This window comes from Oryctolagus cuniculus, chromosome 1 (genome assembly GCF_051225735.1).
Source record: "Oryctolagus cuniculus isolate XC-2025 breed Fujian yellow rabbit chromosome 1, ASM5122573v1, whole genome shotgun sequence".
Taxonomy (NCBI): Eukaryota; Metazoa; Chordata; class Mammalia; order Lagomorpha; family Leporidae; genus Oryctolagus; species Oryctolagus cuniculus.
The window spans coordinates 201,099,688-201,127,073 of NC_142867.1; the positions used below are offsets into that span (position 1 = coordinate 201,099,688).

Genomic DNA, 27,386 nt, shown 5'->3' on the forward strand with positions numbered 1-27,386 from the left:
GCTTGGCTTTCTCAGGATGCTCAGGGGCCTGAAGTGCAGGTTGCACGGAGAGCCCTGGGACTCCACTGCCGGCAGGCCTGGAGGACTTCCTGGAGGCTTGGGGATGGGCTTTATTTGGGAGGAGAAGACAGAGGGTGGAGCCCAGGGGATGGCTCCCGGCATGCCCTGTCTGGCAGGCAGCACTCAATTCAACACACACTTTGTCTCCTCCCATGTCCCACGGCCACCCGAGGTGACCTCAGCACCCCCGGCTCACCGCCGCCTCAGCCCTGCCCTCCCAGGGTCCTCTTTTCTTTTTAATATGAAAATAAAAAGATTTAATTAACACATAATAATTATACATCTTTGCGGGGTACAGTGTGATAATTTGATACGTGTTTCCACTGTGTAATGATCAAATGAGAGTAATTAACATTTCCATCTCCCTGCCCATTGATCATTTCTATCAGGACCCTTTACGGTGTCTCTTTGAGTTCTTTATAAAATATCTAATGGTATGGTAAACCCTAGTCTCCTCACTGTGCTACAGAACCCTAGAACTTTCCTCCCGCCTGACACTGTGTTGTGATGCCCGCTGCTCAGCCCTCTCTGTCCCTCCCACCTGCTCCCCGTCCCAGCCACCATTCTACCCTCCACTTCCCTGGCATCTGCTGCCTTGGCCTGCACACCCGCAGGGCCATGCTCATCAGGACAGCAGCAGTGAGTCCTCACGGAGCACGTGTCCCACGCCAGGCTCTCCCTACATGTTACCTTGTGTTCAGAGGGAGGGGACTGCGTGGCAGAGGGCTCCGGCTTGGCCCAAGGTCATGCAGGTCCTGAGGAGCAGAGCTGGGGTTTGCCAGGACTGATCCCCAGCTGGGGAGTTCCCCCACCCCAGAAACCTCAGGGGCCACAGCTCGATCTTCCCCTAAGGAGACCTCTAGGCCCTTTTAGCATCTCCCCCGCCCCATTTCAATCAGTCTCTTCACTGCCCTCCGAAGCTCCAGTCCTGCTACTATGTCAGCTTCTAGGTGGATCCAGAACCTTCTGGAAGATCTGCAAAAGTCTTCTTCTATAGGAAGTGGCTCCTTTGTTTAGAGAATCTCCTTTGAGAAGCTTCAGCTGAGGCAGGATGGTGGGTGGGTGGGGGCTGGGACGCCTCTGGTTAGGACCGTAGGAGAGCCCCACATGGCTGGGGGCCCTGACTCACAACCCCTGGAGGCCTCTCCCCTGTGCTGTGTGAGTGCAGCCCTAGGACTGAGCCTCCATCTCCAGTGGGAGCCTCAGCAGGGCTGATCACAAAGGGTGCTCTCCCGCTCTCCCCGTGGCGAATTGGGGAGGGGGAGCTGAGTCGGACCTCTCCATTAGGTCTTCGTGCACCTGCGAAATGCAATCCAGAGCCCACGTTTTGGACCACAGGTGTGCCTTCTGCCCTGCCTCATCCCCCATCACTCCACCCCTTCCACGTCAGCGCCTGGCTCTGTTCAAACACTGAGCACCGTCCAGTCCCACACCCGCCTCTGCACCTGTTCTGCCCCCCAGAGGGAACGTGCACCCGATGGGTGCCCCTGCGGCCTGCTCCTTCACCCCTTCTGCACACTTGAAGGTCATCCCCTGGAAGGCCTTCCCCAGTATGCCCACTAAGACGGCACGCCGGCACCCTCCGCTTTACGTTTTCCTCGTGAGCGCTGATCATTACCTGATGTCAAAGCATAATTTCAAAGGAGTCAGAAGCAGGTCTGAGCCAATGACACAGTTAACTCAGTTGGTGTGGGAATCAGCAGAGCTGGCTCTGGAGCGGTGTTGGGGGGGGGGGTCTTTAAGTCAGCGGCGATCCCTTAGAGCCCGGGGCCTCACCAATGGCGAGCATTACTCCGCCAGCACAGCGCTGTCCTACGGGACTTCCTCCATGGACAGAACCGTGTGTGCCTGCGCCATCCTGCAAGCCCCTGCCCGACCTGGCTGTCCTGCTCTTGACATGTGGGTGGTATGACTGAAACATAATTTTAAATATTTAAATGCAATTTTAATTGATATAATATATAGTTACCATAGGTACTGATGTATTAATATAATACAATTTAAATAAATTAATGTATGGCTGCCTTCTATTTAGTTGATTAATATGAAGTTAATGAAGTGCAGTTTGGTGACCGATTGTGGCTACTGGCTAGCATGTTTGATGGCCTGGTCCTAGAAAGTCAGATGTTGATTAGGCAGTTTGTTAGGCAATGCTGCGGTTGAGAGGATCTTATTCTCTCTTTCAAAAAAAAAAAAAAAAAAAAGGAAAAAAGAAAAAGAAAAAGAAATTTGTGGTGTAGCAGGTGAAGCCGCCACCTTCAGTGCCAGCATCCCATGTGGGCACTGGTTCGAGTCCTGGCTGCTCCACTTTGGAGACACGGAAGAGGTTCCTGGCTCCTGGCTTTGGACTGGCACAGCTCCAGCCATTGTGGCCATATGGGTGCGAACCAGCGGATGGAAGACTCCTCTCTTTTTCTCTCTCTCTGCCTCTCTTTTTCTCTGTGTAAATCATTCAAATAAATAAATAAATCTTTTAAAAATTATCATTAGAAAAGATATTTAAGACTTTAATTTTGACATATATCACTCTTATGAATACCTGAAACTTAAAATGATACCAGAAATTGGTTAGGATTTTTTTTTTTTTTGAAAGGTAGAGTTATAGACAGTGAGATAGAGACAGAAAAAAAAAATATTCCCTCTGTTGGTTCACTCCTCAAATGGCCGTTATGGCTGGCGCTGCGCCAATCCGAAGCCAGGAGCCAGGTGCTTCTTCCTCGTCTCCCATGCGAGTGCAGGGGTTCAAGCACTTGGGCCATTCTCTACTGCACTCCCGGGCCACAGCAGAGAGCTGGACTGGAAGAGGAGCAACCGGGACTAGAACCCGGTGCCCATATGGGATGCTGGTGCCGCAGGCTGAGGATTAACCAAATGAGCCACGGCGCCGACCCCTGGTTAGGATATTTTTAAAAATAACTACATTGCTTCAGCCCATTCTGACTGCAGAAACAGTGAAATATTCACAACTAACCCTCCGTGCACCCCCACGCTGTGTGCAAAATGGCCCGGTGCCCAGCACTGTTGAATTCCACAGGTTTATTCCCCGATGACATCTCCTGCTTTCCACCCTGTGGCTACTTGCTCCTTCACACTTAGAAAAACTTTCAAATATGTAGGCTAGTTTTGAACTGCATTTTTTGTCTTTTTTTTTTACTTAACATTTGGGGCTCGGATGAGCACTGTGGTACAGTAGGTGAAGCCCACAGCTGGGGGCCTGGGATCAAGTCCATTTCCAATCCAGCTCCCTGCTTGTGCACCTGGGAAGGCAGCATATGTCGGCCCAAGTGGATGGAGCTCCTGGCTCCCAGCTTCAGCCTGGCCCAGCCCTTGTTGTCGCAGGCATTTTGGGAGGGAAGCAGGGGATGAAAGAGCTTTCTTTCTCTTTCTTACTGTGTTACTCTTTCAGATTAAAAAATAGTTGGGATTCGTCCTGCCAGTGTCACAGCGGCCAGGGATGTGGTGTCCCATTGCATACGTACACCATGATTTTCCTACTGGCCCGTCAGCACGTGTGTTCATGGATATTCAAGGGAAGAAGAGGGAGAGTGGAGGGAGGATGCGGCACCTCCTAGCCCACAGGGTGTGACACGGGATTACACCCTGGAGAGAGCAAAGGCAGACAGGCCTGGCCCTGCTGGACAGGAGGCCTGGGGTTCAGGCTGCCACTGAATTGCCTCTGAGGGACACAGCAGGAGATCCTTCAAGCGCGTTGAGCCATGAGAGGAAAGCTTGATTCACCTGATGGAGCAGGGACCCTCGTATCCTGGCTCCTCGTGGCCCCATGGACCACGTGATGCTGACCACGCCGACGTCCTTGTCAGTGTCTCTAACACACCCACAGTGAGGTTCACAGTGCTCAGGAAACAGCCTGCCCCATTGGTCTTCTACATGTATTTATTTGGAAGTCAAACTTATAGAAAGAAAGGTGTGTGTGTGTGTGTGTGGGAGAGAGAGAGAGAGAGAGAGAGAGAGAGAGAGAGAGAGAGAGAGAGAGAGAATCTTCCATCTGCTGGTTCACTCCCCAGATGGCTGCAACGGCCAGCTCTGGGCCAGGCCGAAGCCAGGAACCTGGAGCTTCATCTGGGTCTCCCACCTGAGTACAGGGGCCCAAATACTTGGGCCGTTTTCCACTGCTTTTCCCGGGCAGTTAGTAGGATTGGAAGCAGAGCGGCAGGGACTCAAACCTGCACCCATATGGGATGCCAGTGCCGCAGGCGGCGACTTAACCCACTGTGCCACAGGGCCAGCCCCTGTCTTCTACTTTTAGTACCTTGCTCTGCTGAAGGTAGTGGGAAGGACTTTGGGGAAAGAGGAAAGGGCCTCATTTTCATGTTTAACCCTGACACTTCTATGTATTTGCTGCCTCATTGCCTTTTGTCCCTCCGAGAGTGAGCTTCGCGGTGGCAGGCACCTGGCTCTGCATTCTGTAGTACCCCAGCGCTTGCAAGGGGTGCCCAGAGCCCAGCAGGTGCACCCCAGTCCCTGTGGCTGGAGTCTCATCAAAACCCAGAGCAGGGAAGTCCCCTGGGGGAGCTGGGCCTTACAGGCAAGCCCGTTGGTCTTTAGAGGGGCAAGCCCAAGCATTACCTTCGACAGCTGCCTTATCCCGCAGAGACTCCCCCGCAGTCAGCCTCAGCCCCGGTGGAGTTTCCAGCTGCGGTTCCTGTTCCTTGGGAAATGAAGGTCCAATGAAAGGAAGGGGCTGGAGCGCTGTGGGGGAGCCAGAGGCCTGGGAGACGGTGACAGAGTGCCGGGCTGGGGAGCGCCAAGACACGCAGAGCCTGGCACCCAGAGGACTCATCAGAGGAACACCAGTGTCTCCTGGGAGCCCCAAGATGCCAGGGAATTTGATGTAGTGGTCAAGATTCTGGTGAAGACACCTGCAACCCACACCTGGGTGCCAGGGTTCGATTCCCAGCTCTGGCTCCCGACTCCAGACCCTGGAAGGCAGTGATGATGCCTCCAATAATTGGGTCCCTGCCACTCACGGGGGAGACCCGGATGGAGTTCCTGGTCCTGGCCTCAGGCTGACTCAGTCCATATCATTGTGGGCCTTCTGGACATTTGGGGAGTGAACCCATGGATGGGAGTTCTCTTTGTCTCTCAAGTGAATTAACACTACTAGTAAAATAATAGAGAAGACCCAGGCACTTACACTTTACTCTGGACAGCGTGCTAGCCAGGATAGACTGATGGCAGCAACCATCAGCCCTAAAACCCCCAGGTCTGATGTGGTGAGTTCCCAGGACTCTGTGCCCGGGGCTGCAGGAGCAGCTGGAACTTGAGCCGGCACCCATATGGTCTGCCAGCACTGCAGGCGGTGGCTTTACCTGCTTTGCCACAGCGCCGCCCCCCTCCCCCCCTTTGAACCTGTGCCCATCTTAACAGGTGAGAGGTGTTGTGCATTTTTTTTAAATATTTATTTTAAAGATGGAATTATGGAGGGGGGGCAGGGAGAAATCTTTGATCTATTGGTTCACTCCCCAAATGGCTGCAATGGCCAGGCTGAAGCCAGGAGCCAGGAGATTCTTCTGGGTCTCCCATGTGGCACAGTAGCCCAAGGACTTGGGCCATCTTCTGCTGCTTTCCCAAGCCATTAGCAGAGAGCTGGATCAGAAGTGGAGCAGCCGGGACTCCAACTGGTGCCTACATGGGATGCCTGCATTGCAGATGGCAGCTTAGCCCTCTGTGCCACAATACTGGCCCCACATACTTTTTGTTTTTCAAAGGAAAAGAAACATCTTGCCACTGCAGGTTGCTCTGAACCTCCTGTTCACGGGCCAGCAGCTTGTGATGCCGGCATCCCACATCAGAGAGCAGGTTCGAGTCCCGGCTGCTCCATTTCCCATCCAGCTCCCTGCCAGTCACCTGGAAAGGCAATGGAAGATGGCTCATGTGCTTGGGCCCCTCACCATGTGGGAGACCAGGAGGGAGTTCCTGATTCCTGGCTTTGGCCTGACCTAGCCCTGGCTTTTGTGGCTATTTGGGGATTAAACCAGTGGATGGAAGAACTCTCCCTCCTTCCCACTCCCCCCCCTCACCGTCTTTCTCTCTCTTTCAAATAAATAAATAAATCTTTTTTAAAAAAAATAACCTCATCTTCAGAGCCTCAGAGCTTCCACAGCAAAAGTGGGAGAACACCCACACCCAAACACAGCACACAGTAGGTCTGCAGGCATCACTCCCTTCCTCCCCCCTCTCTTTCTTGTGTGTTGCCCTCACAGCCTCCAGATCAGGTTGGGCTGCACACGCCACACATGCGTGATGTGCCATGCCTTGAAATGAAATCCTCCATTAAAAATGTTTTAAATTTATTTTTATTTATTTTAAAGGCAAAGAGACAGAGACAGACAGAGAGACCTGCTATCTACTGGTTCACATCCTCTGTGCCCACAGCATCAGAGGTTGGGCCAGGCCAAAGCCAGGAGCCTGGGACTCGAGTCCGGTCTCCCACATGTGTGATGTGAGCGATGACCTGCTGCCTCTCAGGATGCGCATTAGCGGGAATCGAACCCACGCACTGTGATACAGGATGCCGGCAGCTCCAGTGGTGTCTTAATCTCTCTGCCAATTGCCTGCCCCAGAATGCAATTGTCTTTGTTAAGAGTCAGAGCCGGGTGCTCGGGTGGGAGGGACTCTCCTGCAACACCCAGGGGCAGCTTCATGGAGGGGCTGGCGACAAGCAGGGCAGAAGGCAGACAGCAGTTCGCAGGTGGAAGGGAATGGCCGTAGGGAGAAGAGGCCCCTGGGGAGTGGGCAAGTCTCAGGGATTCCAGGGGGCTCTCCCCCAGGCTGCCCACCCCCACCAGCCAAGCCGAGCCCCTTCTTAGGGCTGGGGAGCAGGAGTCTTGTGGCTCCTTCTCAGCCCTGCAGACCACGCTCCCGCCTTGTGACGCTGTCCTCAATGCCAAGACGTCGTCTGCTCCCTGGCCCCTTCCTTCTTGTCAGCTCTGATTCTTCCCCCAGCTCCTGAGCAGTTTTTTTTTTTTTTTTTTTTTTTTTTTTTTTTTTTTTTGACAGCAGAGTGGACAGTGAGAGAGAGAGAGAGAAAGGTCTTCCTTTGCTGTTGCTTCACCCTCCAATGGCTGCCGCAGCCGGCGTGCTGCAACCGCCGCACCGTGCTGATCCGATGGCAGGAGCCAGGTACTTCTCCTGGTCTCCCATGGGGTGCAGGGCCCAAGCACTTGGGCCATCCTCCACTGTACTCCCTGGCCACAGCAGAGAGCTGGCCTGGAAGAGGGGCAACCGGGACAGAATCTGGCGCCCCGACCGGGACTAGAACCAGGTGTGCTGGAGCCGCAAAGCGGAGGATTAGCCTAGTGAGCCACGGCGCTGGCACCTGAGCGGTTTCTAAGGGTGAGGTCCCGGCTGATTTCTGCAGGTCACACCCTGGTGCCAGCCTGCTAACGAGACGCCAGGGAAGGGGCTCTCAGCAGTCAGCGGGGCGAGCGGCTCTGTGACTGCAGCCCCTGGAGGAGTCCCGGCCCCCGCTCCCTGGCCCGGCAGCAGCTGCTCCTTCCTGGCTGAGCTGCATTGATTCAAGCTCCCGCAGACACGGGGTTGAGGGGACCTGATGGTATCAGGCGCAGGCGTCAAGGGTCCTTCTTGGATGCGGGCTTGTGTTACAGACAGAGCTGCGTGCGATTTGGAAAGAGGCAGTTACAGTTACGGGCTAAGGCAGTGCGGCCGAGATGCGCTCTGTTGCTATGGGAGCTGGGAGGAAGACATCAATCCAGCTTCAAGACGAGGCTTTGGGGAGACTTGACAACCTCGCTGGGGAGATGGGCCGGGTGAAGCCACTCCAAGAAGCAAACCTTCGGCGATGTGTCCTCAGAGGCGCCGGAGATGCAAACTCGCGCTCTAGGTACAGGAAGGAGGCGGCGTTTTTTCCCACTTGGGAATGAGGCTGACCCCAAGTGCTCCTGGATGGAGCGGGGTTTGATCCAGGATGGAAGCAGAAATGAGTTGGAACTAGGAGAACTAGGAAAGAACACAGTGGAGTCCCAGGGCGTGAACTGGGCAGTACGTTGGGGAACAGCAGACGATCCAAGGGGGCTGGAGCTTTTTGGTAATGGGGGGCCACAGAGGGTGGCCATTAGCTGAAACACAGAAGGCCCAGGTGGAGTGAAACCCTGTTAAAGGCGGTTACTGGGCTCTTGGGCTAGAGGTGTGGTGGGGGTGTCTAACTGCTGGGAGAGCAGCTGCTTGGGGCATCACCACACAGTCCTGCTTAGCCCTTGCTCAGTCTTTGTGAAGATGCCCTTAGCCTGGTTTCTTGTGTCTTGTATCAACCGAGTGTCTGTTGTTTTAGGAATCAGAAAATCTCAAATTAGGCAGGAAAAGCTATCATGTCTTTAATATTCAGTTTATTTGAAAAGCAGAGAGAGAGAGATCATCCATCTACTGGCCCATCTACTGGTTCACTCCTCAAATACCTGCAACAGCCAGGGCTAGGCCAGGCCAAACCCAGGAGCCAGGAACTCAGTCCAGACCCCACTTGTGGCTGGCAGGGACCCAAGTACTTGAGCCATCATCGGCTGCCTCTCAAAGTGTGCATTAACAGGAAGCTAGAACGGGGAGGGGAGCCAGGACTCGAACCCAGGCCCCCTGGTGTGGGATATGAGCATCCCAAGTGGTGATTTAACTGCTGTGCCAAATGCCCTCCCCAGAAAGAACGCTTATTTCAAGCTTCCTGTTGGGTTGGGAGGCTTCCTGTTGGAGAGGTGGGGGAGAGACAGAAGTGGAGGAGGAAGACTAGTGGAGGAGGGGGAGATGAGGGTTGGGTTCTGTTTTTTAATAAAATTTTTCTGCAGGAACAGGTCCATTTTTAAAAAAGATTTATTATTATTTGAAAGGCAGAGTGACAGAGAGAGGGGCAGAGAGAGAGATCTTCCATCTGCTGATTTACTCCCCAGATGGCCAGGACATCCAGATCTGGACCAGGCCAAAGCCAGAAGCTAAGAGCTGTATCGTGGTCTCCCACAAGGGTGGTAGGGGCCCTAGTACTTGGGACCATCATCTGTTGCTCTCCCAGGTGCATTAGCAGGAAGCTAGATGGGAAACAGAGCAGCTGGGGCTTGAACCAGCACTTCGGGAAGGGATGCTGGCATTGCAAGCGGCAGTTAACCCACGGTGCCACGAAGCCAGCCGTCCAGATGTATCAAGATCAGGGTGTCCATGGTGGCTTGTGGGTGGAGCTGTCAGTGGACTGCTGAGGGTACAGGCTGTGGACACAGGTTTAGGCGTTCAGTAACATACAACATACGTTTTGGTCAAGGATGAGCTGGACCTGTAAGATTACAATGGAACTGGGAAATTTCTGTGGCCTGGTGACTCGGCAGCCATCAAAACATCACAGCACAGTCCTCACTCACGTGTCTGTGGTGACACTGGCATCAACAAGCCTGCTGCCCTGCCAGCTGTGTGGAAATATTGTGCATGCAGTTACGTATGCGCACGCAATTACGAACAGCACATCACCCTTGATGGCGATAATAAGCAATTATGTCACTGCACCGTGCTTTTTGTCATTATTTCAGAGTGCATTCCCTCTGCTCACATAAAAAAGTCTGTTGTAAAACAGTGTGCTGTGTTACCTTGGGGGTGGCTCACGCATCTTGCGCTTAGCCTCGTGTCTTGACTGCTTCAAGACTGGAGGCCACATTCATTGAGCGCCGGCCCCGTGCCACGTGGGTGTGCGCCGTACTCTCCAGCATACCTGTACAAGGGTGGAGTTGCTGGTGATGCGGTGGTCGGAACTTTCCCATCACTAGGAGAGGCCTGGTGTTACTAGCCAGTGTGCTCTTCTCCGTGTAAGAGACACCATCCCGGCTGTGACTGGCTCAAGTCTGAAAGGCGATGTGTTGGTCCATGGAAGTAGCAAGTTGAGAGATTGGTTGGTCCTGACAGTAGGCATGGCTGGATCCAGGGGTCCAGTGATGCACAATGATGCCAGGCAGAGTCTGTCTGTCTGTCTGTCCCTCCACATTTCAGTTCTCCTGGTCTCCAACATCCGTCTGCACATCAGCTCTCTACCCTGATAGGCTCACGGGAGGAGGCCACGTTCTGCCAGCTGCAAAGTCGGCCCCCGGCTGGGTTTGAGTAAGAGTACAGGTGTGCTGAGGCCGGGGCGGGGCCACCGTGGTGATTGACAGTTTCTGTGTGGCCACGCGGAATGGGGAGACAGTCACTTCCCACAGCAACAGTGGTCCCGGTCAGGGCGTCTTCCCCACACAACTGATGTGTTGTGGGGCAGCTGGAGGAGTGGATGAGATCACTGGGAGCCGGACAGAGAGGAGAGAAGAGGGTTAAGGCTCAACCCGGCCACAGGCAGGGCAGGAGACTGGCCAGGAGGGGCTTCTGGGAGCTGGGGTGCTTGGGAAGGGTCCAGGTCAACCCAAGCCCTGGGCGGAGACATTTCAAGGAGGAAATGAGAATGTGAAAAGTGGACCAGTGATGTGGAGGTGGACACGTGTCTGTGATGTAGCAGTTACGTCATTGGCAAAACTGGAAAAGCCAGGCAGGGATGGGATGGGAGCCACAGGAGAGAGTGGGAGACACAGGGGTGGCTGAGCCTGCGTTTCTGTTGTTCTCTTCATGAGAAGCCTGACCATGTGTTAATGCTCAGGGGAGAAGCTGAAGCTGCGGGGAGGGGAAGGGAGTCTAGAGGAGCTGGGCAAGGCCAGAGTCAAGGCCAACGGCAGCAGGGTTACCTCTGTCTCCCCAAGACCGCGTACACACGGCTGCACGCCGTGTAGTACACACAGTGCGTCTTGTTTTCGTCTTGGTCAGTTACCGTTTTATCCTATGCATTTCCTACTCACAATGTTATATTCACACTTCTTTTTTTTTTTTTAATATTTATTTGAAAGTCAGAGTTACACAGCAAGAGAAGGAGAAGCAGAGGAGAGAGAGAGAGAGAGAGAGAGAGAGAGAGGGAAAGAGGGAGGTCTTCCATCCACTGGGTCACTCCCCCAGCTGGCCGCAACAGCTGGAGCTGTGCCAACCCAAACCAGGAGCTTCTTTTGGGTCTCCCCTGCGGGTGCAGGGGCCCAAGCACTTGGGCCATCTTCTACTGCTTTCCCAGGCCACAGCAGAGAGCTGGATCAGAAGAGGAGCAGCCGGGACTTGAATCAGTGCCCATATGGGATGCCGGCACTGCGGGCGGAGGCTTTACCCGCTATGCCACAGCGCCGGCCCCCACACGTCTCTTTAAAGTTCCTTTCCAAATCACAAAAATAAGACATGTATACGGTGAAGCCAAATGCCAGGTATTCAGACAGGAACAGCAGATGAAAAGTCAAGTCTGCTCTGCCTGCCGCCCGCCAGCCTTCCTAGAGGTAACTACTTGTTATCGTTTTCTTGGGAATTCTTCCAACAATTTTTAATGCATATACAAGCGTATCAGCGCATGCATTTTTAAACAGAGGAGAGGGATTCCGCGGCGCAGATTGCTCTGCACCTTGCCTTTCTCACTCACTGCCATGTCTTGGAGCTACTTCCTCCTCAGCATATGCAGAGAGCTCATGTCTTTTCGAGAGCAGGTTGGTGTTCTATTGTGGGCTGCGGGGAGGGCTTGTTCAGCCCCCTCTCTGTGGCAAGGCTCTTCTCTTGTTTTCTAATCTATTGCCGTTAAAAAGAATACTTCAAGGTATCTTTTTATGCATTCACTTTTGTGCCTAGGTGGAACTATTTTTGCACATGACACTCTTAGGAACAGGATGGTGGGAGTTCGGTAGCTATTTTTAAAAGTGTGGTGGAGGATGCCAAAGTGCTCTCCGAAGTAGTCCCATAAATTAATATTGCAGAACTTGGCTGGGAGACACACAGGTGTTTGTTACATCAGCGTCCGTGTGTTTTGGTGTGCTCGGATAATTTATGCATGTGCACCAGAGGCCACTATACTCACACATCCAGGAAGAGACGATACATATGACCCTGTTTTGCCAAGGGAGCATTAAGAAAATTAATCTTCGCCCGTCTGAAGGTTAGAAAACGGTGTCTGCCTACCGTTTCCATTGCATTCACTTGATCACGAGGGTGGCCGATGGCTGCTTCGGGGAGCTGCTTTTCCCATTTCTATTGAGTCATGCTTCTTTTGTGCCAACAGAAGATTTCGCATCACGCTAGCGCCCTAATTTACTTAACTATCTTCTGGTGGGTTATTTATATGGCTGCTGAACAACTGTGAACATCTTTGTACAGGAAGCTGTTTTCTCTTCTCCTTTCAGACCTTCTTCTCCAATGTACCATTCTAGAAGATGAATTGCTGGGTCAGCGGCGTGGACATTTTTACGACTCAATACATATTGTCGAATTGCTTTCTGGAGGGGCCGGGACAAGGCTCCTAGCCGGGTGCCCCCGTGTGATGGGACTCTTCCCAGCATCGAGGTCGTGAATAAAATGAACTTTTGCTAATTGTACAGGTGGAAAATGGGGCCTCTTTTGTTTGCATTTTTTTTTTATTACCGAGGAGGTCGGCTATTCTAGTGGATGTTTGCTTATAAACTCCATTTTCATCCTCTGAACAGCCTGTTTCTCTTCCCCCTTCGCTGTTCCTTTGACTGAGGGCACATCACATCCTTATACAAAGGAAATGAGATGTTGTCTTATCTGGGAAACGTCTATTTCCTCAGGCCGCTGACCTCTGAGAAGTTACTGACTGCGATCAGATTATCAGCCTCAACTCTTGCAGGAGGACCCGGGGGAGGGAGTGACTGACAAGACGGGGAGAAGGGGACGAGAGCAGGGCTGGGTAGCCGTGGCAGCAGAGACGAGAGCCAGAGCACCGGGAGGCGGGTGGGCAACCTCCGTGAGCCAGCACGGACACTGCTGGGCCTGGGCAGCGCGGAGGACGTGCTGGGCTGAGGGCGCTCCCCGGGGGGGGGGGGGGGGCTGTGGCATGCTCCAGAACGCCGGGAGCAGGAGAAAGGTTGGGATGAGGGAGGACTTGGTCCAGCCCCGGGTGCCCGGATGTTGTTGTTGCAGATGATGTCGTTGCACAGTCTCTGTTCATGGGTTTGCTATCTAGATTCATTCTTTTCATTTGGATTTCTTTTGTTCCTAATTTTTACTTATAGAGGGGTTTCTTTGATCCCTCTTCATGTATACATGTGTTGTATGTATCAGTACCATTGATGGCTGTGGGAAGCATGCATGCGTGTGTGTGTGTGTGTGTGTGCGCGCACATGCACATGCACGCCTCTTTGAGGGGGTTGACAATATTTATTTTTGAAAAAAAATTTTGGCTGTTTTTTATTTATTGATTTCCAAATCATCTTTTTTTTTTTTTTTTTTTTGACAGGCAGAGTGGACAGTGAGAGAAAGAGACAGAGAGAAAGGTCTTCCTTTTGCTGTTGGTTCACCCTCCAATGGCTGCCGCGGCCGGCGCGCTGCGGCCGGCGCACCACGCTGATCCGAAGGCAGGAGCCAGGCACTTATCCTGGTCTCCCATGGGGTTCAGGGCCCAAGGACCTGGGCCATCACTCCACTGCACTCCCTGGCCACAGCAGAGAGCTGGCCTGGAAGAGGGGCAACCGGGACCGAATCCGGCGCCCCGACCGGGACTAGAACCTGGTGTGCCGGTGCCGCAAGGCGGAGGATTAGCCTAGTGAGCCACGGCGCCGGCCCTCCAAATCATCTTTATGATGAATTACAAGGCTTTGTTGTATTTTCTAGGAATATTACTTCTGATTTGTCATTTCCTTTCCTGTTGTTTGTTTTCCACTTGTGATTATGGAAATGAGACCCCATATAAGCTGGCTGAGTTTTGACAGACGCAGATCCCTGTGTAACCCCCATTTCTGATATCCTGGAGGTGTCCCTGTGCTGCCCACTGCTTGGATTTGCCTCCGCACGCAGCAGTCTCGCTTGTTCTGGGGTCTCGAGTACACGGAGGTGTCAAGCGCGGGCTTTTCTGGGCCTGGCTTCTTTCACTCAGCGGAGCAGGTTAGGCTTTGTCCAGGTGGCTTGGCTGATGCTTGCTTTCTTCTCACCGTGGGGCCATACTCTGGCGTGTGGACGTGGCGTGCTTTGTTGACTTGTTCCCCTGTCCATTGACATTCGCATTGCAGCTAACATTCAGCCATTAGGACAATGCTCCCATGGGCACTTGTATCCAAGTCCTTTGGTGGATGGACATATGCTTTCATGTTTCTTGGGTTAAGATCCAGGAACGCAATTGCTGGGCTATATGGCCAGTGTCTGTTTCACTCCCACCAGCAGTGTAGGAGGTCCTAGCTTCTCCATGTCCTTGCTAACATATGGTGTTGCATGTTTTAGAATTTTATTCATTCTCGTGGACTGTTGGGCTATCTCCTAGCTAGTTCCCTGATGGCTTAGGAGATTGAATACTTTTCTTTTTAAAAATTTTTTTTGAAGATTTATTTATTTATTTGCAAGACAGAGATATAGAGAGGAGAGAGAGCGCGAGGTCTTCCATTTGCTGGTTCACTTCCCAAATGGCTGCAACAGCTAGGGCTGGCCAGGCTGAAGCCAGGTGCTTCATCCGGGTCTCCCACATGGGTGCAGGGGCCCAAACACTTGGGCCATCTTCTTTTGCTTCCCCAGGTACATTAGCAGGGAGCTGGGTTGGAAGTGTTACAGCTTGGACAGGAACCGGTGCCCATATGGGATGCTGGGTTGCAGGCAGCAGCTTCACCTGCTCCACCATCATGCTGGCCCCCATAGCTCCTCTGACCTTCTGCTTGACTGGCTACTGTCTGGGGTCTGGCCCCGAGACTGGGGTCCTCACAGCCTCTGCCTTCCAGCCCTGCCTTGGAACTCCTGGGAGGAGCGAGTGACTGGAGAGCGGTTTGCTGGGTTCACGCAGGCCTCATTTGGTGGGACGGTTGGGAACGAAGGGGTCTCTGTTCTGGAGAACTGAACGCGTTCCTGGGAGGGGAGGAACCCTGGCTAAGACTGAGCCAGTGCTCCAAGGAGGATGCCGCGCTGGGTCCTTCCTGGTAACCATGGGGATGGAGGGCCGTGGGAGCCTGCGGGAGTCAGGCCCCATAAAATAGTTGATGGCCGGCTTGGAGATGAAGGGCCCGCAGACACCCTGCGACACCTGTAATTTATGGGGGTAATCAGAACTCCCCCTGAAGGAAGAGGAGCTGTGACTCCGAGCCTTGGGGGTCTGGGTGTTTAATGAGGTGCTGGGAGCGTGTGAAGATTTCCATCCGAATGAGTCGCCCATCTAGGATGGTCCTGAGGGATGCCACTTCTCTGAAACACTCCAAGCCTGCGCGCCCCACATTCGGGGGCACCACGGGAGGGGCGCAGCAGGGGGTGCAGGTGCCAGAGCCTGCCCCTTCTGACCTGTCAGCCGCTGCTTGGGTTTGAGTGTTCAGGTGGAAACTGAGTCCCTGCCAGGAGACGTTAAGAGGTGGGACCAGGTGGGCCTTCTCAGAGGGGATTAGGATGCCGCCCTCAAGAATGGATTACTCCATTCACATGATTAAGGGATCAATGGGCTAATGGGTTATCTGGAGAGAGAATCTGCTAGGAAAGGCAGTCTGGCCAGGTCTTTGTGCACTTCCTGTCCCCCAGCTGTGTCTGCCATCACAGATGCAGCCCCTTGACCTTGGACCAGCACCAGGAGCCAAAGCAAACCTCTGGTGTGTGCAGTTGTGTTACAAGCAACAGAAAGCAGACCGAGATAGCTAGCTGCCAGCAAGGAACCGGGAGCCGGGAAGAACTGAGGCTGGAACGATGCTTGCAGGGGTGGCCCTTGAAGCCCAGAGAGGTCGAGGGACTTATTCAGAGTCACACAGTGCACGGGGTCGCGGGCGCTGTGGCTGCGAGCGGAGAGGGCTGTTGAAGTCTCCACCAGAAGAGCCTGCGTGATTCCTTCTTAAGCTGCGGAGGGCAATCCACAGGGCACAAAAGACACAAACAGCATCTCTGGGGCTTGAAAGCTTGCATATTTAAATTGCTTTCCTAAATGCAAGCTATGTATTAGCACATGTTTTGAATGCATAATGGCTGGCTCAGCAATTAAGAGGGAGCCTGTTAATAGGGGTGACTGACTCAAGAAACAGATTAAAGATGGCGTCCTGGTGCCTTTAAGTTGAAATGGCTCAGCATCTGCGAGTGCAGGAGCCTGACACAAGATGCTGGGTGGATGTTCGCTGAACCGAGGGGCAAGGCAGGCTGGCCCTGGCCCGGGAACTCTCATTCCCTCCGCCTTCTGATTCTAAAGGCAATACATGGTTATTGTAGAAAACTGGGGGAAAAAACCAGATAAATACACAGAACTACAAGAAAGGCATCCATTAGCCACTCCACTCAGCCTCCCTAGAAATGACTGATCTTAACATTTTCTCCTCATATTATGTGTGTTTAAAAGCTAGGGCCAGCCTTAGTGGTTTGCATTACGCCTTGATCTAATTCACCATTTAATAGTCTACAAAGAACGGGATCCAAGTAGCTGCTTGATATTCCTTTGAAAGGTTATGGCATAATTTATTCACCTGTTTGTAGGTCATTTCCAAGTCCTCACTATTATAAATAACATGATGATGCATGTCTGGGTGCGTAAATCCTGGGGCCACCTCGGCTGTGCCCTTGTGCTCTGTTCCCTGCAGGGGCGGGGTCTGAGAATCCCGGTCCTTCCTGTCCCCTGGCTCAGGCAGGGTGGGCTGTAGCCTGGCCCTGGCCCTGGCCTTGGCATTGCAGCCTTAGCAGGTGAAGCTGTCCCAGCTGCATGGAGGAGGAAGCCTGGATCCGTAGGAACTGCCCAGGTCTGGGCCTTTGGGCAAGGTCCTCTGCCGTTCTGTGCCTCAGTTTCTATTTTCTACCTGGGTCACTGGAGTTCGCTTTTATATTATTTCCAAAACCCAAGAAGCTCATTATGTCCAACAGAGGTGTGAGGAGCTGCTTTGCTGGAGGATGGAGCCCTGCCTGACTGTCCTTTCACACGACAAAAATGACGGGGGGTCTGGTGGTGTGGGTGGCGCTGTGCCAAGTGCCGGGATAGAGGATGGCGCTTCCCTAAGCCAGGCCCTTTGCTGGGAGGGGGTTGGGGTGCCAGCAGGCATTGCTATGTAACCAGGCCAAGGCTGACCCCGCTGGGCACCTGCTTTGTTTCCATGACTTTCCTGATATATGTACTTGACGGGGCGGTGCCTACACGAGCTGAATGGCCTGGGGCTCCGCTGCCTCCCAGGGCCAGCCTTGATGGATTCCACCAGGCCTGCTGGCGCCTAAGCCCTGAAGGACCCTGCGGGCCCAGGGTGGGACCTGAGACCTCTGTCCTTTCAGTGGCTCTGCCGCCCTGTCGCCGCAGCTTGTGCTCACACAGCTCGCGCTGCTGTCACTGGCCCTGCAGCTGTCTTGGGTCCAGCTCCCGCCACGCGCTGGGCACGCTCAGAGCCTCACATGCACCATCCTGCTCAGTCCCTCCAGCTGGAGTCCCCATTTCACAGATGAGGAAGCTGGAGGCCAGGAGAGACAAGAACCTCCTCCACGGTTGCAGGGCTTCCAGTCTCCTGAGCCCTTGTTCCCGTTCACTGCATGCGCTGCCGTGGGGGAGTCCCAAGAGTTCAGCACAGTGGCACGACTCAAGTCTCTCCCTGGCACGGGATGCAGAGATGCTCCTGTCCTCGGCGTGGACCCTCCCGTGCGCCCTGCCCTCTGCCGAGCCATCCCAGCATCTCCCTGCTCACGAAGGGGCTGTGGACGGGCTTGGTCTACAGGAGATGCTGGCTCCAGGAGGGAATGCTGTGCTTCTGACCCACTGGGGCCGAGGGGCCCAGGCCACGTGTCTCTAAACTGCATGTGCGAGCTGCAGCTGCCACAGCCCCTGCGAGCCAGGTGTTGCAGGAATGTGTTTTCCAGCTTTCAATCCAAGTCCTTGTCCCCGCAGGAGATGAGGATTCAAAGCAGAGGCATAAGTAAGGTGCATAAAGGAGAGCGGGATTTATTTAAAGCGATAGAGTGAGAATACATCCAGGCGTGAGTGTGGGTGACCCCTTGAGAAGGGACACCTATCGGGAGAGGGCAGAGAGCTGTCCCTGGGGGGAGAGCGCATGAGAAGGCAAGAGAAAGGAGGGCGGCTCCCACAGCCAACCCCTTATGGGAACGGGTTTGAGTCCCGGCTGCTCCACTTCTGATCCAGCTTTCTGCTATGGCCTGGGAAAGCAGTGGAAGATGGCCCAAGTCCTTGGGTCCCTGTACCCACGTTGGACACCCGGAAGAAGCTCCTGGCTCTGAACTTTGTGGCCATCTGGGGAGTGAACCAGTGGATGGAAGACCTCTCTCTCTGTCTGTCCCTCTCTCTGTAAATTTTGTAATTCTACCTATCAAGTAAATAAATAAAATCCTAAAAAAGAAAGAAATAAAAGAAAAGAAACTGGGTGTACAAGACAGAAATTGTGGGAAAATCTTCCAGCTCATTTTCCCCCAACTTCCTGCATGCCTGTGATCACCCAAACCTCAACAACTGCCAGGGAGAACAGTCTCCAAGGCTCCTGCCTTCCAGACTGAAGAGAGAGCAGGCGGTGAAGGGAGAGAATGCCTGACTCCAGCCACTGGCTGCTGTGTGACAAGGATGGCATGGGTGGTAAACGGATTCACTGGAGCAGACAGAGCTGGCAGAGAGGTTCATCAAGACCATTACAAAGAAGCAGAGAGAAAGCAAGTCAGGCAGAGGCTGAGTCCTACTGCCACACGAGGGGCATCTGAGGGGCATACCTGGAGCACCAGCCCCTTCTTAGTTAGGTTGCCTGTTGCTGTGTGCTTGCAAGCGAGCAGCAGGCAGGACAGCCAGAGGCTGCCTGTGCAACAGGGACTACAACCCAAGAAGCACACTTGGAACTGCAGCATCTCCTCAGTTTGGTGGTGGTGGGGGTTCTACGGTCTAAGAAGTCTTCCCAGGTGGGTGATTTGCATCTCTGGGTGGAGATGGGGAGTTTATATCCCCTTTATATTGGGGGACTCCACCAAATGCCCTGGGGCCACCCTCCACCCTCCCTGCCTTGGCTGTCAGTTGCCCGAGTGTAAAGCTTCGTTGCACATTTGGGAGCTGAAATCCACAAATCCATCTCCCTACACCCAGCACCTGAAGGAGCGTGGCCTGTGGCTCCGGGAGTCCTGCGTGGTAGGGGGCAGTTATTGTGTCTGCTGCTCCCCGCCCCCCCCCCCCCCAGGGCAGGGACCCTGTCTGTCACTGGGCTGCTCAGCCCCGTGGCTGGCAGGCGCTGGTGTCTGTCTGGCCGTAGGGACACAGGCAGGCTTCCTGTGGTAGTGCTCTTGCTCTCCCCGGTGTGAACTGGATGGGTCTGGGGAAGCCGGGTCAGAGCACACCGGGCGTGTGCTGTCAGCTTCTGGGTCTGTCTGTGCGGCCAGGCTGGGCATCTGCAGGACGGGGGCCCCGTGGGACTCCTCGAGCGTCCACAGCGCTCACTGCCACGTCTGCAGAGTCAGCGCCCGTGAGTGTCTCCGTCTGGCTGCTGTCATGAAAATACAATGAGCGGCCTGAAAACCCCAAGACACCGGCAGATTCTGAACCTGGTAAGGGCCTCTTCCGGGCTCCCAGAGCACCCTCCTCTGTGGTGGAGGGGACAAAGGAGCTCTCTGGAATCTCTTTGGTAAGGACGTTGATCCCACTCATGAAGGCTCCACCCAGTCCCCTCCCAGAGTCCTCACCTCCCAACACCATCACCTTGGAACCAGGAGTTCAACACATGGGTTTCGGGGAAGGCGGACACTACAGGTGTGCTGCAGGTGTGCTACAGGTGTGCTGCAGGTGTGCTGCAGGTGCACTCGAGGGCTCCCCAGGGCTGTGGGGACACAGGGGAGGGAGAGGATTATCTGGGCAGGAAGCCAGTTTCTGGAGGCAAACTGTGTGTGTTCACATTCCAACGCTGTCACTTACTAAGCAGGCAACCTTTTTGAATACGTCATTTGACCTCTTTGTGACTCAGTTTCCCCGCTAGTAAAGCAAGTACTACAAGCAAGGATCCCACACCGTGCTCGGCAGACAGGGAACAGTCAATAGCGTCACCTGAAGGAAGGAAAACGGACCTTCCGGTCTGAACAGGCCTCCTCCTCCAGGAAGCACGGAGCTGCGCCACCGGCTCCAACGCTGCTGGTCTTGGGGCAGACGCAGGCGCAGATGGGCTGCCCTCGTCCGAGGCCACACAGTGAGGGCCGCAGCCAGGATGGCTCTCCAGATGAAGCTCCCTGCTCTTGACCAGGCCACCTCCCCCACGCGAGTCCCACACCCGTGTGTCACCTGTACTGAGCTGCACTCGAGATACAGCCCCACACTTTGCAAAGTAGGACCCCCAGTGAGCATGCGCGCCACTCACACGGACCACTGCACCGGCCACCGTTGTGCTGCCCTTCTTGGAGTTCAAGAGCTCCTTTTTTAAGCGAGTTGTTTAGGCGGCTCGGCCATTTAAATTTACACCGGATAGCGTGCTCCGTCGCCTTTATTTCCGTCCTGTGAATTTCACTGACAGGTAGGAGCCTGAAATTCCCCTTTTGAAAGTCAGCTGCTTGCCTTCCCCCAACTTCACAGGAAAACCCCTCTTCTCTGTTCTTTACCGGGACCCAGTGTGGCTGCGGGGCTCTCTGCCTGGTGGCCGGGCTCTTCCTGGAATGACCGCGACAGCCTCTCGCTGTGTCCTGCCGTAGGGTTTTGCAGGCTCCTGGTCTTTCTCTACAGGGCTAAGGTGCTTTAAAAAAAAAATCTGCTCATGTCACTCCATCCCCCAACCCTTCATGGCGTCCCAGAATCTGCAGGGCAAGGGCCAAAGTCTTTAGCTTGTCATCTGAGGTCTTCCGGGATCCGGCCTCGGTTTGCCTGTTCGTTCACGTCCCTCCTCTTTCCAAGACACAACTCTTCCTGCGCTACAGGTAAAGCGAGGAGACCTAATTATCCAGCCTGCCTGGAGGTGGCGTCTTGGAGGTCGCGGGTCCTCTGCAGTCGGGCCTTTTCAGCTGCCCCGACAACAGACAGTTGCCCCGACAGACGGCCCCAATCTTGGTGACTCACGGCAACAAAAAAGAACTCTCACAGTTTGGGGAGCCGGAAGTCCAGCGGGGGGCTTACAGGGCTCAGTGCTGGCTGTGGAGGATGCCCAGCGGGGGACCCGTTTCCTGGTCTCTCGGCTTCCGGTGGCTGCAGCACTGGTTGATCTACAGCTGCGTCCCTCCTGCCTCTGATCCTGTGCCTTCTCCTCTCGGACGGTGCTCCCTCTGCTACTCTTTGAATTATTATTTGAAAGGCAGAGTTAGAGAGAGGGAGAGAGAGAGAGAGAGAGAGAGAGAGAGAGAGAGAGAGAATCTTTCATCTGCTGGTTCACTCCCCAAAGGGCGAGGGCAGGCTTATGCTAGGAGCCTGGAACTCCATCTGGGTCTCCCACACAGGTGGCAGGGGCCAAGCACTTGGGCCATCTTCTACTGCTTTCCCAGGTGCATCAGCAGGGAGCTGGATCGGAAGTGGCGCAGCCAGGACTCAAACCAGCTTCTTCATGGGATGCGGCATAGCAGGTGGTAGCTTAACCCACTGCACCATGACACTGGCCCCTCTCTGCTCTCTCACAGCACCTTTGGATCACACAGGCCCATAGGAAGGTCCAGGATAATCTCCTCCCCTCAAGACCCTGAACTTCATCACTTTTCTGGAGCCTCCCCCGGAGATACAGACCTGAGCATCTTTGGGGTCATCTTTGGGAACCACCCGGTCAAAGGGAAGCACGACGTGGTCCCACAGCCATCTCTGTGATGAGAAACCTGGAGATCATGGCCTGCCTGCTGCCTGCAGCCTCCTGTCCTTCCAGCTTGTGTGCATGCCGTGGGGAGATACGAGTTCTAGGAAAGAAGAACTGGGCCGTGCAGCCCCCAGGAGCCCCGAGGCCTGAGTGAGGGCCCTGCTTGGCTGGCTGCCCGGCTCTCAGGGGGAACTAAAGCCCTTCCTCCCCAGGCTTCGCCAAACCTGCAAACTCCCATTCACAGAGGAACCAGCCTGAGCGTCTCAGGTCTGGACCGCCCATGACCTTCAATTTTCCGCTCCGGGAAGGAGGCAGGCTCCTGGTGTCTCAGGGATGGGGTGGGGCAATGCTGAGGCCGTTCCTGGCAGAGGTGTTTTGCACCAAGGGGATTGTGCAGGGTCCTGGGTGGGGAAGGCATGAGGCCCTGTGCTGTGGGCATCGAGGAAGGGAGTGCCCCACCTGGGGGCAAAGCTCCCAGCCCCTAATCTGGTCCCGGTGGACCACCAGGCTCCCAGCCGACCCTTCCCATCAAGGCATGCAGGCCATTCAATGACGTCACTCAAACCAAGGCTCCTGGATATCATCTCCTTTGCCTGCTCTACCATCACACAGTGGGGAAACCGAGGCCGTGGGGCTGGACCAAGGACACCCAGGAAGTTAGGAGTGGATGAGGAAACAGATCCAGACTTTCAAGCCAAGGCTGTCCAGGCTTCTCGCAGGAGTGGTTAGGCCTGGGAGGCAGCACACAGGTGGGAGGCCTGGATGGGCTGCAGGCTGGGGGCCAGGGCAGAACTTTCCCGCCTCCCCCAGCCCTCAGCAGCTGCCAAGTCTGTGGGCAGGGCCCACGGGGACCCCTGGAGAACACCATTTCTTGGTCACAAACTATTTTTTGATTGAATTTTTCAAGATGTTTATTATGAAATATTTCATATATACAGAATAATAATAACACATACATTATGTATCTCAATTTTTATTCCAAGTTCTCACCCCCACAGGAATAAGAATTCAAAGCAGAGGTATAAATACAGTGCACAAGTGAGCTCGGGATTTATTTACAAGAGAGTGCATGTATGTTCACGTGTGAGTGTGGGCCACCCACACAGAGAGATTCCATCAGGAGTGGGCTGGAGGGTTGCCTATGAGGAGCCAGCATGGGAGGAGGCCAGAGAAGGACATAAAAGCATGGTCCAGAAGCTAAAACAGCAAAAAGGACTGCTCCCTCCCACCCCTGCAGGTAGAGGGTGGTGCCCTCATTGAATACACAAATGAGGTAGAGTTTGGTGTGTGAAGCTTTCTGGGAGTCTCATGGTGCCTCCACGTGGAGCTTAACTTCTACCTGGCCATAATGGCGTCTCCTCCTTCTTGATCCCAGATGAGACACAGGTGCCTTATGGGAAAGTGGGGGTGACTGTATTGACAGGTAAGGAGATGGGGTTACAACGCAGGGCTATGCAAAAATTATGAAAAAATATTCCAGCTCCACTCTTCCTACCTAATCCTCCTACCTGCTTCCCCATTCATTGCAGACCACAGTAAAATTAGCACCTGCGAGCCGCTGGCCTCCTGGGCACTAGACTTTCCTGGTATTCTCGCTGTGTGTGGCTCTGCCCCCTCCGTTCTGGCCCTGGAGGGAGCCACTGCCCAGACGTTGCTGTTTATCATTTCCTTGCTATGCTGTAATGGTTTCAATGCATATGCACATTCCCAAGGCCATCCACGATGTACTGCACTTGAAGTTCATCAAAGCCGCCGCTACCTTGTTTTCTGTGAATCATTTTCCACTCAGTGTTGGTTCCAAAATTCATCCACATCCTTGCCTGCATAATATTTCACAGTGTGAAAAGCCCCACATTGTTCATCTATTCTTTTGCTACTGGGCATTTAGTTTGCTTCTAGCATTTTTCTCTCGTGGATGCTGCTGCTATGCGTGCTCTCTGGCACGTCTCTCAGGGCATATGGGAGAGTTTCTCAAAGACACAGCCAGGAGTGGGATTTCTGGGTCACCTGATGGGTGACTATAGATTCCTGTAAGTTAAAGCCAAATCAATAAATGCCTCCGCCTGTCGTGTGGTTCCCTCACTCCTCGACCTCATGGCTCCCCTCTAGCACCCCCTATTGGCAGAAGCTGAGAGCGAGCTACTGGCCAAGCAGAGCGTTAGCAGGGTCCCTCCCGGTGCTGACACCACGAAGCCTAATTTAGCAGGAATAGGATTCGAGATGAGAGGCTTTAGCAACTCACTTACAAATGTGTGATCAGAGTGTCCACGGACTTAAAAACAGCGGGGCCAGTGTGGCCTAAAGGTTGCCCATTTAAAAGCTCTGCAATGCGGGCGGGCATGGGTAGAGTGATTAAGACACCTCTCAGGGTACCCACACATCTCATCAGAGTGCTTGGTCTGAGTCCCAGCTCCATTCCTGCTACTGCACACCTGGAAAGCAGCGGATGACAGCTCAAGTACCCGACGCGGGAAACCAGGTCCAGCCTGGCTATTAGGGGGATGTGGGAGGGAACCCACAGGTGGAAGACCTCTGTCTGTCTCTGCCTTCCAAATAAATTAAAAATAAATAAAGTCCTGCAGTGTAGCTTGACTTCCGCTTGTCCCTTCTGCTCTTCTCACGGGGCGTGCCCCACCTTTCCCTGAATGTGATATCCTTCCGCGCCCACCTCCCCTGGTCTCTGCCTCAATTCCCTCCTTCCCGGGTGGTCGCGCAAGTCCTCGCCATTGCTGAAAGCCCATTTCGTCTCCCGCTTCCTTCCTGGTGCATGCTCGGATCTCTCCAGCTGGAAGGAATAAACATGGGTTCCCCTCCTTTGGGTTCCTTTGTCCTTCCCTGCCTGCCCTCTCTCTGGGTGGCAAGATCTGTTCACTTAGCCTCACAGCGGCTTTAAGAAAAGTGATGCAACCACACAGGAATAGAGAAGGTGAGCCTGCCACCCACAGCTGGTGCAGCTTTGGTCACTTGTGTGTATTCCTGTTCCGTGCACCTGTTTTCATCTATGGAGCACACATGTAATGCCGCATCTGGGTCTTTTTTTTTTTTTTTTTACATTAATGAGGTCAAAAGGCTTTTTTTCCCATATTGTTTTTTAGCATCTCAATTTTTATTGGTTAGGCACTGTTCATTGCCTATGAGTCATTGAATACGGATGCTTTTGACTTACAAAGGAGTCACATCTTACTAAAAATATTTATTTATTGGGGCCAGTGCTGTGGCACAGCAGGTTAAAGCTCTGGCCTGAAGTGCTGGCATCTCATGTGGGCACTGGTTCTGGTCCCGGCTGCTCCTCTTCCGATCCAGCTCTCTGCTATGGCCTGGGAAAGCAGTGGAGGATAGCCCAAGTCCTTAGGTCCCTGTGCCCACGTGGGAGACCCGGAGGAGGCTCCTGGTGCAGCTCTGGCCATTGCGGGAGTGAACCAGTAGATTGAAGACCTCTCTCTCTGTCTCTACTTCTCTCTGTAACTGTGTCTTTCAAATAAATAAAATAAATCTCTTAAAAATGTTTATTTATTTATTTGAAAGGCTGAGTTGTAGATAGACAGGGAGAGAGGGTGAGACAGGAGAGAGAGAGAGAGAGATCTCCTATTCACTGGTTTACTGCCCAAAAGGCAGTAAAAACCAGATCTGAGCCAGGTCAAAGCCAGGAGCCTGGAACTCCCTCCTGGTCTCCCACATGGGTGGCAGGGACCCAAGCACTTGGACCGTGTTCTGCTGCCCCCCAAGGCATTGGAAGCTGGATTGGAAGCAGAGCCTCTGGGACTTGAACTGGTGTTCCAACATGGAATGCCGGCATTAGGAGCAGCGACGTAACCCACTGTGCTCCCATGCCAGCTCCTGGAGCTATGTCTTATGTTGAAAACACATGTGGTGCACCCAAGGCCATGGATCATGTGATGCACCCAGGCTGTGGGTCAGGTAATACACCCAGGCCGTGGGCCATGCCGACTCCGCTACACAGGCTGCTGCAGACAATCAGATGTTTGCCCTATGATCACGGGGCTGATGGGGAGCTACGGGCCCTGCCCCTGCCCAGCCCCACACGTCCTAGCCTGGGCAAAGATCAACATTCAAACTCCAAAGTATAACTCTACTGATTGTGTATTGCTGTTACATCATCACAAAGTCAGAAAATTGTAAGGCAAGACACCGTTACATCAGGGCAGTGATTGCGTGTGGCAGAAACTCAACCCGAACGGCTTCAGCAGAAAAGAGTTTTGTGCAGAGGACGGCGGAGCGAACACTGGGCATTCGGCTGGGCCCAGGGACCTCTGGAGCAAAAACGCAGATGCCTTGGGTCGGCTTTGTTATTTCCTCTCCCTCCTAGCTTCCTCTGCACTTCCTGTCTGCACCCCCTATTGTGTCGTAGCCTTCCGTGTGACCTCACGGCCACCCAACCACCCTTCTCTCAGAGGTCGGCCCCAGGTGGAGTGGGGACAGGGCTCTTTGGATAACCAGACAGCTTGCACAGAGAGGGACTCTGGGGAGATAAGGCCGCGGTCAGATTTGAGGTTGCCTTTAAATAACTCCTACCGTGGGGGGTCCTCTCTACTAGCCCCTGACCCCTTTGCCTATTTTGAGCTATTTTCTCTGGGCCCATGCTTAGAAGTGGCCTGACTATCATAACGTTTGCACATTTTTATGTTGTTTGATCTTATTGCCAAGTTGCTTCCAAAGAGTTATCGCATGTCACTCGTCCCCAGCAGCCACGTGCAAGAGCCGTGTCGCTTGGCCGCTGAGAGCCCCAGACGGGATGGTTTGAGATAGATTTTCTTTGCTACTTTAATCATCGTAAAAAGATCTCTCATAATTTTCATTAGCGGTTTCCTGGCTACTGGTAAGGCTGAAGACTTTCCCATTTATTACTTTTATGAGCGTGGATTCCCTTTTGTGGCTTGTCTCTGCCTGACTGTGCCCATTTGTCAGTGCTGGCTGAACGCCCCTTCCACGGATCGTGGCCTGTCTTGTGGGTCCACGTTTGGTCTTTCTTACCTTGTGGGTGGGCACAGCCAGGTGGGTCACCCCAGCACAGAGGCTTTTTTTTTTTTTTTAAGATTGATTTACTTATTTGAAAATCAGAGTTACTCAGAGAGGAGAGAGAGAGAGAGAGGTCTTCCATTGAACGGTTTACTCCCCAGATGGCTGCAATGGTCCGAGCTGTGCCGATCTGAAGCCAGGAACCAGGAGCTTCCTCCGGGTTTCCCAGGCGGGTGCAGGGGCCCAAGGACTTGGGCCATCTTCTACTGCTTTCTCAGGTGCATTAGCGGAGAGCTGGATCGGAAGTGGAGCAGCCGGGACTAGAACCGGTGCCTATATAGGATGGCAGCACGTCAGGCCAGGGCATTAACCCACTGTGCCACAGCGCCGGCCCCCAGAGGCTTGTTCTAGTGAAGGGCTCAGCACTGCCTCATTGGGTGAAACAAGCCTCGGTCACCCCTATATGAGGCAGAAGTGGCGGCCAGCCCCAGGGTCCGTGTACAGGGGCCACAGGGTACATCTCTACAAAGATCTGCCCGGTGCTGGGGCCTGGTGGGGGGGGGGGCACTGCTGAGCACAACTGCTTGGAGCTGATGGCACAGCACACGGGGGAGAATTTGACAACGATTG

At 53.8% G+C, this 27,386-nt stretch overlaps 1 long non-coding RNA gene across 1 annotated transcript in view; it reads left to right on the forward strand.

Moving 5' to 3' along the window:
- The window catches only part of LOC108178823 (uncharacterized), a 63,023-nt gene extending 50,596 nt beyond the window's left edge, over nt 1-12,427 (forward strand). Inside the window, exon 3 of the long non-coding RNA XR_016224450.1 lies at nt 12,291-12,427. This is a non-coding gene — a long non-coding RNA (uncharacterized LOC108178823). The remainder of the gene's footprint in view (nt 1-12,290) is intronic.
- Nucleotides 12,428-27,386: the final 14,959 nt, after the last annotated feature.